Below are 11038 nucleotides of genomic sequence, written 5' to 3' on the forward strand. Positions count from 1 at the left end.
CTGGTTTCAAGGCATCTCTGAGCCACCCCACTTGCTAAGGCATCTGGCTATAAGAGGGAGTGGGGGGAGGATGCGCCCCTTCTCCCAAAGTTTCCCATCTCATCCGCATAATGCAGTTAGATTTTCCCCTGGGCTCCAGTCCTGGCTGCACCCTGGCCAGCCATGGGATCTGTGGTGACTCTGAATAAGAACCTTTCTGAGCCTCAGTTTCCTCATCTGTAAAGTGAGGAGAGTAGAAGCCCATTTCTCACAGGGCCGTCAGCGAGAATCAAAGAAACGGTATGTCCGAAGGACTTTCGTGAATAGCGATGGTCCGCGTTACGCTCACGCCCAGTCGTCCCCACCCCGAAGTCGCTGCCCTTCCACGTGGTCCAGATCGGGCCCCGTGACATGGCTGTCTTCACAGCCACGCCTTCCCCACACTCCTAACCTCAGCAGCCACTGATCCGTTCCGTCACCGGGTCGCTATGGTTTTGTCTTTTTGAGAACGTCACATAAATGGAAGCATGTCGTGTTGGAGGATGTCCTCGAGGGGATGGGACCGCAAGCTGACCCTTAAGCCGGCCCGGGGCCTTCAGAGGCTCCTCACGCCTCCCCCATCCTTGAAGCTACGCTCTGCTCACCGTTCCCACAGTGGGTGTTGTTTTCAAGGACACAGCCCTGAGAGAGCACTATGTGGGGGCTACCTGGATGGTACACGTGACGGAACCCCGTTAAGGCCTCTATGAAGTGTTTAAGATTCTGGCAGGCAGGCGTGGAGATCTACTCGTCTTGGGGCGCCCAAGACAAGCCTCACAAGCGAGTTCCCTTGCTTCTTAAACCTGCCACCTACCGATCTGGGGTGGCTTGCCTCTTTCTTTGGTCTCTCCTGTGTGTGGGGGCTGGTTTGCAAATCAAGAGCGTGGGAGCTCTGTGGGGTGAGGGTGGTGTCTGGGCCAGCTCTAGAAGGTTCTAGCCACCCTGCAGTGTGTGACCTTTTGAGGCTGGCTTCCTCCCAGCCTAACGCGTTTAAGATCCATGCAGATTGTTGCTGGTATCAATAGCTCATTCCTCATTGCAAAGTAGTATGGATGTACCATGCTTTGCTTATCCATTCACCTGTCGAAGGACATTTGGGCCGTTTCTAGTTTTTGGTGGTTACGAACAGAGCTGCTGTTAACATTCGTGTAAGGTTTTACATGAAGGTGAATTTTCATTTCTCTAAGGTAAACGTCTAGGAGCGGGACGGCCGGGTCATGTGGCACATGTACGTTTAACTTTATAAGAAACCGCCAAACTGCTTTTCTGAGTGGCTGTACCATTCTGCATTTCCACCTGCAGTGAATGGGTTCCGGTTCCTCCACGTCCTCATGGCATTGAGTACTGTCAGTTAAAAAAAAACGTTTCCATCTTGCTGTTCAGCAGGTATGTAGTGCATCTCGTGATGGCTTGAATGCACCTCCCCGGTGGCTGGTGCTACTGGACATATTGAACATGGGATTGTTTGTTTTCTGACTGTTGCGTTTTGATGTTCTTTATACATTCTGGATACAAGTCCTTTGTCAGATGTGTGATTTGCCAGTATGTTCTCATAGTCTGTGGCTTGTCTTTTCATTCTATCAACAATGTCTTTTGCCGAGCAAACATTTTAAATTTTGTTGAAGTTCTGTTTATCAGTTTTTCCTTTGACGAATTGTGCTTTTGGTGGCACGTCTGAGAATTCGTTGCCTTTCCCCAGATCCTGAATATCTTCTATGGTTTTATTTTTTTCCCTAAAAGTTTTGTAGTTTTATATTTTTTATATTTAGATCTATGGTTCGTTGGATTTGATTTTAGTAAAAGGTGTGACGTTTAGGTCGTTTCTTTTTTTATGGTTGTTGGTTTTTGCATACGGATGTCCAGTTGTTCCAAGATCACGCGTTGAAAAGATTATTCTTTCTCCATGGAAATGCCTTTACACCTTTGTCAAAAACCGCCCGGCCATAATTATTTGTGTTTGTTTCTGGACTTTCTCTTCTGTGTAGCCAGCTATTCCTTCAGCAGTAACACACTGTCTTGACTGATAACGGTTGCTGTAGAGCTAGTCTTAAAATTGAGTAGCGTGATTTTCTCCACTTTATTCTTTTTTTACAAAATTGCGTTGGCGACTATAAGCTCCTTTGCTTTTCAGTATAAATTTTAGAATCAGTTTGTTTATGTCAGAAAGCCTGCTGGGCTTCGGATTGGAAGTGCATTAAATCCTCAGATCGATCTGGGGAGAACTGACATCTTTATTTCGTCGAGTCTTCCAATCCATAAACACAACGTGTCTTTCCACTTTTTAACGGTTTATTTTGCTTCTTTTTATCAGCACTTTATAGTTTTCAGTGTATGGAATCTGTAGATGTTTTGTTAAATTTATATTTAAGTATCTCATTTGGGAGACCTATTGTAAAATGGCATTGCTTAAAAATATTTTTAAAACATTTCCAGTTGTTCATTACTGTATGGAGAGAAGATGGATTTTGTTGTATGTGTTGACCTAGATCCTGCCACTTTGATCAACTTACTCTTATTAGTTCTGGGATTTTGGGGGGTAAATGCATTGGAATTTTCTATTCTACCAATTGTCTCATCTGAAAAGAAGAACAGTTTTATTTCTCCCTTTCCAGTCTGTATGCCCCTCTCCCTTCCCCCGGCCTTCTTGTGCTGACTAGGACTTCCATTAGGATGTTGATGAGGAGCGGACATCTTGTTCTCAGCCTTAGGGAAAAGTGTTCAGTGTCTCACTATTAAGTACGATATTCGTGATAGTTTTTTTGTTTTTCGTTTTTTTGTAGATGCCGTTGATCAAGTTAAGTAGATTCCCTTTTGCCACGTCCAGCGCGGCTCTGGAGAATGTACCTGAGTAGGAACGAATTAAAGAAAGAAGACAGAAAGCTGGGGTCGGGAGGTCCACTGTCCACTGATGGCGGAGCGATGGCGGTTTTATTTTTGCAAGCTGCTTTTATACAGGAGCATACGATTGCTGGCTAGGATAAGATCATCCTCTGCACAATCGCTCAGCCCACGCCTGCCAGGATCTTTTGCAGCTCCCTCTGCTCGAGGCTGTGAGCCTACTTCCTTGCTCTGATGAGCAACACTACATTGTTCCCCATCGGATAGTACTTCCCATTCTTAGGAGGGTTCCTTGAGGCCTTGAGGCGAGGCAACCCTTGGCTGACCTCACAGATTGCAAGGACCTTGTCAGCTTGCGATCCGCTCTCCACACCCTTCATTCCTATTTGCTGAGGGTTTTTTCATGAATGAACGTTGACTTCTGCGGAATTCTCTCTCTGAATCAATTGATGGGACCATGTGGCTTTTCTTCTTGAGGCTGTTCACATGGATGGCTCTGAATATTGAAATAACCTTGCATTCCTGGAATAAAGCCCAGTTGGTCTTGGTGTATTATTCCTTTTATACGTTTATTTTATATGTGTCTAAATTTGGGTTACTATTTTGTTGGAGATTTTTTTTTTTGCATCTGTGTTCATGAGAAATATTGGTCTGTGGTTTTCTTTCATTGTATGTCTTTATCCGGGTAATTAATGTCGGTCTCAAAATGAGTATAGTGTTTCCTTCCCTTTTATTGGGTAGAATTTGTCCCCCTTTAAATATTTGGAATAATTCACCAGTAAATTATCTGGGCCAAGGAGTCTCCCTTCTTGGAACGCTTTAAAACTACAAATTCAATTTCTTTATTATATAGGGTGAGTCGGGTTATTTTTTTCAACTTGGGTCAGTTTTGATACTTTGTAGTTTTTGAAGAATTTGTTTATTTCATCTGAATTATTGGGTTTATATGCATAGAGTTGTTCTGTTTATTCCCCTACTATCCCTTTAATGATCGTGCGCCTATAGTGATATCCCTCTTTCATTCCTGATATTGGTAATTTTTCTCTTTTTTTCCCCTTTGTCAGTCTTGTTAGAAAGTTTATTAATTTTACTGATCTCTTCAAAGAACCAGCTTTTGGTTTCATTGATTTTTCTCTATAATTTTTCCGATTTCAACTTCATTGATTTCAACTCTGTTTTTTTCCTTATGGCGTAGATTTATTTTTATCTTCTTTTTCTGGTTTCTTAAAGTAGAAGCCTAGATTATTGATTTGAGACTTTGTTTCTTTTCTAATACCAGCGTTTAATGCCATAAACTTTCCTCTAAGCCCCACTTTACTTTGCATCCTAAATATTTTGATACATTGTCTCTTCATTTTCCTCACTGATTTCTAGTTTAATTCCACGACGGTCAAAGAACATACTTGGTATATTTTAATTCTTTTAAATCTGTTAAAGGTTTGTTATGACCCAGATATGGTCTCTATGTGTGGCTGTCCCAGCCGTAATGGAAAAGAATGTGTATTCTGATATTGTCGAGTGGAATGTTTTATAAACGTCAACCAGACACAGGTGGTTGATGGTATCCTTGCTGATTTTCTGCCTGCTGGTTCTATTAATGACTGAAAGAAGCTGAATCACTATTATGTAGGAATTGGTCAAGTAGGGGACAAAATGACACTTGTGAAGGACGAGATGGCTTAGTCGTCAGGAAGCTGAGTCCTCACAGCTGCATCACGCTGTCTTGGGAGGCAGACACACATAGGTTTGAGTTTCACCAGTCCCCCGCTCCCTACGGGGGAGTTCATGGTTAAAGGTTGAGTTTCAGACACCACCTATGTATTGCCAAACATGCAGAAGCCCAGAAAGTATCGAGCATTTTCAGAAGGGCTCGCTGCTGTTGGAAGGGGAAGCGAATCGATTTGGAAGGGAGAGGAGAGATGGAGAGAGAGATGCAGAGGTGACTGTGAGGATGAGAGGCTTTTGGGGGAGACGCATTGAAAGGGACGGTTAGGACATCATGCCAGGTATTGTGAGGCGTAATCCCCCTTTGCCAACGCTCCAAGAGTCTTCGGTGAAGACCGATCTGACTCTGATGCCTTGAAGTCCCACTGTGTTTCAGCTATGACGTCTTGCTGAGCTGGGCCCGAAGGTCGGATAGACACAAAGCTGTCACATTCAGTACATTAATTTGGGGATACCCTACAAGAGCTTGAGGGAGTAGGTTTCCTGTCTTCCCAGGCCCAGAAGGCACAGGCTGTGCTCCCCATGTCAGCCTGGGAGACTTGGCAAGAATGTCGCAAGTTCTGTATTTAAAGTGGATAGCTTCCTCCAAGAGCAGGTCATCATGTCCCTCAGTGAGCACAGTTTTCTGGTTATAATCAAAATATGTATTTTTCCCTTTTCAAGGTCACAGAGCTAGGAGGAGCCACTTGGGGTGGAGCCTTAATCATCAATGTTTGGAAAAAATACCGCATCCCAAATCCCGAACCCTATTTCTCCCATCCCTCCCCTCCCCCAACCTCCTGAGCCGTAAATAGGAAGGTGATATTAGGACCAACACAATAATAGCTTGTTGTACCCAGCAATTATTGAGTGTTTGCTGGATGCCAGATTATTTCATATACAGTGAAAGTGCCTGGGCCAGGATCTGGCATTAGAAAAATGTTCAATGAATGGTTGCTGACCGACTAACTGACCTGCTCTGCTGATGGTTTTTCAATGCTTAGGGATTTTGCTCCTTTTAACCATAAGTCAGTTGCCATCTCAAGAGAATGGCTCATGAGGCCACCTCCTGAATAAAGCAATATTTCTCTACCTTTAATATTTAGGACTTTTGTTATAAATGGTGGAAACCCAACCGAAATGAGCCTAAGCAAGAAAAGGGAAATGATCAATTCACATAATCGCGCCAAAGAAAGCACAGGGGGAGCTGGGTCTCAAAAGATATCAGGCTTCTCTTTCTCTCTCTGCTTCTTGTCTCTGCTGGCTTCATTCTCCCCTACTGCACATGGGGGGTGGAGAACACGGCTGCTGGCACCCCTCTCTTTATAGCCTTTGAGTTCCATCACCCAGAAGCAAGAGAGATTCTTCCCCAGTAGAAACATCCCAGGGAAGGATGTTGATTGGCTCTGCTTGGGTCACATGGCCACCTCTAGACCAATCACTGTAGCTGGAGAGATGGGATAATATGATTAGGTCAGCCTGGGTCACGTGACCCCTCTTTGGATGGGGAAAGTTTGTTAGAATCCATGATCAAAAGGAACGGAGCAGTTTTCTTACTCGTGGGCAAAGAAGTTAACTTTGGCTGTTTTAAGCAGCACTATTGGGTGCTCATGCGTGAGCTAGAGAATTATGTTTCGTGTCCCCAAAGCCGTCACAACTCTCGTGTGATGACTAGAGGCTGTAGCTGGCACCACAGCCCCTGTCACCCTAGGAACTCGATCTTGCTGGCAGCGCCACCATGGGGCCACCAGCTTCTTTATATCTAGCTCTGGACCCAAAGGCCAGCACGAATGTACTGACGGGCAGAGCCCATGACACGTCCATGCCTCAGCTGCAAGGGAGGATAGGAAATCGCGTAACTGGCAATTTAGCATTTCGGGTGGCCAAAATTCAGAGCAAATGTACACACTACAGGACGTATATTGTACGATTTGTGCAACAACCACCAAACACTTTGTTCCTGAGGCTTTTGTCCCTGTGCCGTAGGCCCGTTTCTATTAAATGCCAATGAGAAGTAATCGGATCTCCCTTTATCACAGAGTCCACCGCATAAATCTTGGCGCTTGGCAAGCAGCTCCTCTTCACGCTACGAAGGTCGCGGCCTGATGTCTGGGCTGGGGAGCATCATTTTTCTCCCTCAGGTTTTCCAAAGGGGGTTTCTGGGGAAGCAGCTCTGGGCTCCATTCATTGAAACGTCTTTAATTCCTTTTGCAAGTCTCTGCTTTCATCAAAGATCAGCTGTTACGGTGCAGTTGTCAGGTTCCCTCTGTCTCCTTGATTGACATTATCTTAGTGACACTGGATCCTTCGGTGCAGATTTCCTGGGAGGGAAATTGAATTGGCAGGAAGTTCAAGGAGACTAGGGGGACAGGGGCCAGGGCAGTGGGAGAATCCATCACCCCCGCTGCGGGGGCTGGGCTCAGCCTCCCTCAGAGGCAGAGGGAGGCCCCAGCTGGCCTCCGCAGACCACAACCATTGGGAATGCCCTACTCTGTTTTTGTAGCCACTGTCCCCAGGCAGCCACGCCCTGCCCCCCTTTATATATAATTATATAACATAAAACTCACCATTGAAATTACTTTAACGTATACAATGTAGTGACACTTAGCTCATTCACAGTATCGTGCGACCATCAGCCCTATCTGGTTCTAGAGCATTTTTCTCGCCCCAAAAGGAAACCCCATACCAGCTAAGCAGTCACTCCCCCCTCTCGCCCCACCCCCCCAGCCCTAAGCAAGCACCAATCTGCTTTCAGATCTATGGATTTGCCCGTTTCGTAGTTCCAGATTCCATTTTTGTGGCCTTTCGTGTCTGGCTTCTTTCACTTAGCATAACGTTTTTAAGGTTCATCTATGTTGTCGCTTATATCATTCCTTTCGATGGTTGAATAATATTCTGTTGTATGAATGGACCACATTTTTTTTTTATCCATTCATCTGTGATGGACATTTCGGTGTCTCCACCCTTTCGGCTGTTGTGAATAGTGCTGCTGTAAACACTGGTGTATAAGTGTTTGTTCGAACATCAGTTCTCAGTTCTTTGAGATATATATATACCTAGGAGTGGATTCGCTGGACTCTAGTGTAATTCCGTTTAATTTTTGAGGAGCCGCCGAACTGTTGTTCACAGGGGCTGCCCTGTTTTGCATTCCCACTGCCCTGTTCCTCTTGGCCTGGCATCTTCAAAGGCTTCGTGCTGATGTTTCTTGGCTGTCGCACTTCTATTCCGTGACCTTGAATTTTCTCAGAATTTTCCTGTTGACAAGAGCCAGTCTGCCGAACAGTTTAAGTTAATGTCATGTCTCTTTCGGCTACGGATGTCTTATGTGAGCCAAATGCTGCATCACAGGGGCTTCTGGAGTGAAAGCTTCCCTCTTTTGTCGCCTATCAGAGAAAGCTATGCCCATTGCAGAGGAACCATAGCTGTGGCAGGAGGGGTCCTGATTTGGGGGCAAGTGTGCCTTATAGAATCTCTGGCTTTAATGACCCTGTCCCCAAGAGAAAGACTGTCCAATTCTGAGCATGTTCTTTAAAGTCCCGGGGAAAATTATTCAGGTAAAAAGAGAGCGTACATTAATCAGAATTACTAAAGGAACTAGGATACTACTTATGGTATTTTCAGTGTAGCGATTAAGTTTGTGGGTTTACAAAGCAACGAGTAAAAAGGCTTGGACTTTTCTTATTGTATCCATCCATTCACACAGCCCTTATTTATTGAGATCCTACTACGTGCCGGGTGCTGTGACAGGGCTTGGAGCCGTAAGTGAGACCGAGTCAGGTGTGGTCTCTGTCTGGGGCTACTTTCCCGGGGGTCGCTTTGTGCAGTGGACGATCACAGCTCTTTGCTCACTCAGAGTGCGTCAGCATCTGCCGCGAGGGCTGGATTCCAAAGTCAGCACATAAGAAGAGACCTAGGTATAGACAAAGTTGTTTGATGATCCCTCAGGCTACTCACGAAGCGGGGCGCACTTGGTTTTCGGCCCGCCGCCTGAGTAGGAATAAGTGTGTAAAGCGGCACAACGTATGAGGGGCAAACAGAAGGTCGGGGGGGTCTCGGTGACAGCACTTTCGGCTGCGAGGAAGAGAAGCTGCAAGGCACCCGGCTTCGCTCTGCAATGCGTCATCGCCCACGACGAGAAAGCCGTCCGCAGCCCCGAGCTCTGTTCTCTTCCACTTTCTCTTCTCGTCGGGCTGGCTCCCCCGTGGTTTCGGGGTGCGAAGTTCCATGAATTCCACGCAGACACGTCACGTGGAAGAAGAAGGGCCCTTTCCTTTTGCGCCTGTTTTTCTAGAAGCTTTGGAGTTTAGCTTTGACATCGAGGCCTAGGACTCATCTCCAATGAATTTTTGCGGACGGCGTGAGGTAGGGATCGAGGTTCATTATTTTTCTGTACAGATGTTCCAGCTGTTTCAGCTCCATTAGCCGAAAAAGGCTAGCCATTCCCCACTGGCACCTCTGTCAAGAATCGATTGCCCACGGATGTCTAGGCTCTCTCTTCTGTTCCGTTGGCCTGCTTACCTTTCTTTTGGCCTCTACATCACTGTCATAGTGCTGTTGCTTTACGGGAAGACTCCGAATCAGGTCACGTAAGTCCTCTGACTTTGTTCTTTCGTGTGTCTCCTGGAGACACGCCAGCTCACACCCCTTCATGTCTCATTGGCCGGAACTGTGTCAAACGCTCCCCACCCATGGGGGGCGAGCTGGCCCACGGGGGCTTCCCTTAGATTGGGGAAAGAGTCACCCTTCCTCGAGTCCCATGGAAGAAGTGTGGGCACCTGAAGCAGAAAGCCGGGGCCAGGCCAGGGTCTTCCGGAATCAGGGAGAAAAGCCTTTAGGGTAAGAAGCCACCGGGGTCTCCTCTGCCAAAATGTACAGAGTGCTTCAGTGGACATTTGGATTAAGAGAGGGAGAGAGAGAGAGGATAAAATGGGCAGACGGTAAACCTCCACTCGTTCTGGATATTCTTGCCCACGACTGATGACAATGATAAAGGGGATATCGTGGCCATAAATGACAACAAGGCATACGCAGCGCAGCGAACAGTGACTCCTGCTAACCAAGCTGGCTCCTTCTCCGCCGATGACAGCATCGGGGGCTCAGTGACACACACGCTCCATCAGGGGCACAGTGGGCCAGGTCTGGGCGGTGTCTTTTAGCTGCTGGCTCCGGTTTCGCTCATTTAATGGTTTGTTTTTGAAAACATTGGGGATGCAGTTTCTGTGTCTCTGGAGCTGCTCTCGTATTTCTTGGGACGGTCTCAAACCATTCCTTATGGTACATGTGATTTGGAGGCTGGTGCCGGAGAGGGATTGGACTCAGCAATAAATCACTAGAGTGATGGCTTCTTGGAGCTCAGCACAGTTATGCCGATTCTAAGTCCCGGGCCCCTCCCCTTATACGCAGTAGCTCCGTCTTGCTCAGTGTTAGTCGGTTCCTTCGCTCTCTGCTACTCCTGTCCTCCAGGGCCCTCCCTTAATTCCTTAACCCTTTCCTAGAGGAGAGACACGAGGCTTTGAGACCGTGTCTGCCTCTCAGGCCCTGGCGGTGTCCGTAGACTGACGGGCGGACTCACCTGCTAGCTGTACAGTGGTTTCTCTCTTTCATTTTGCCCAGGCCGTTTGGTTAAATAGGGGTAGGAAATGCGTTTTCAGCATTTCCAAGGTGCTAATGGTCTGGAACTAGGAGTCCGAGTCCATCCTGAGCTCCACATTCGTTCTAGAAATCCTGCTGCTGGGAAGCCCGTACCCACCGCCCCCCACGTGGAGCAGATCACAGGCTCTGCGCAAAGGCAGATGCAGACGCAAAGTCCAGCCTGGATACGGGGCTTCTCCACTCGGCCCCAGTTTCCTCATCTGTCACGTGACGAGTGAACATTGACCACAGCAGTGGTTCGAGGAGATGTAACGAGGTGTTCCGCGGTGTGGCTGGCTTGGGAAGGACGGGGCAAATGCTCCTCATCGTCAGTATTTTCACTCTTTCCGAAGAACGGAGCAGATCCGTCGGGAAGAGGCCTGGGATGGCACGAGGTGGGAGGTGTCTGTTCGGATCACAGAGAACCTGAGATGGTGGAGCCCGGGGTGCATTTAGGGAGTGGGGCAGAAGGAAGGGTAAGAAAGGCCCACTGGCAGGGAGGGGCCGTTTTCTTTGACCAGCCCATTGCCGGGTTCTGATCCAGCCCCTCAGTTGGTCTTGGATCCCCGGTGTAGACACAGTGGACCGGCCTGGATTTCCAAGCCAAAGCCGAGAGAGTTGGCTTGAGCAGTCACACGACATGCCTCCTGTCAGACCCACGGTGCTCTCTACGGCAAACATGTGGCATGGTAGGAAACAACTCCACTGTGGGCTCCCAGGCAGCCTGGGAAGTCGAGGGGGTGGGATGGAAGCTGGTCGATGAGGTTTGGTTGTGTTTTCTCTGGGCCGTCTGTGCTCGGGCTCAGTGCCATCGTGGTTACGTTCTTGGGAATCCCTGAGCACCTGG

The sequence above is a fragment of the Pteropus medius genome, unplaced genomic scaffold (genome assembly GCF_902729225.1).
Source record: "Pteropus medius unplaced genomic scaffold, Ma_sr-lr_union100, whole genome shotgun sequence".
NCBI classification, from domain to species: domain Eukaryota; kingdom Metazoa; phylum Chordata; class Mammalia; order Chiroptera; family Pteropodidae; genus Pteropus; species Pteropus medius.